Source organism: Penaeus monodon, chromosome 15 (assembly GCF_015228065.2).
Source record: "Penaeus monodon isolate SGIC_2016 chromosome 15, NSTDA_Pmon_1, whole genome shotgun sequence".
In the NCBI taxonomy this organism is placed as follows: Eukaryota; Metazoa; Arthropoda; class Malacostraca; order Decapoda; family Penaeidae; genus Penaeus; species Penaeus monodon.
The window spans coordinates 48,219,130-48,219,657 of NC_051400.1; positions in this window are offsets into that span (position 1 = coordinate 48,219,130).

Sequence of the window (528 nt, forward strand, 5' to 3'; positions counted from 1 at the left end):
CCTCTATCTCCCTATTCTTCATCGTGTTCACCTTCAAGCAGCTGACCTGATTTGGCACTTTTCTCTATCTCTCTTCCTTCTTTTTTTCTTTCTTTCACTCTTTTCCCTTTCGTCCTTTCACAGATTCTCTCCATCTCTCTCATTTTCTTTCTTTCTTTCTCTCCCTTATCATTCTCAGTCTTTCTTTATCTTCATGAATTCTTTCGCATTCACCCTTAACTCTCTCTCCCTTTGTCTCTCTTATTCAGGTCTCCTTTCTCTCACGACTCCTTTCTCCCTTGTTCCTTGGCTCTCTCCCTCTTTCGCTCTCTCCCTTTCCTTTTCTTTATCTCCTTCTCTCTCTCCCTTTTTCGTCCAAATCACTCGTTTCTTTCAGAATCTCTCTTCTTCTTTTCACCTCTTTCTCTTATTTCCTTTGTTTCTCTTCCTCCTTCTTTGTCTTTGTTCTCTCCCTCTCCCTCCCCCCTCTCCCTGAGCCTCTTGCACGCGACCCGGAAGTAATACTAGTTCAAATTATCTTCTCCCTCC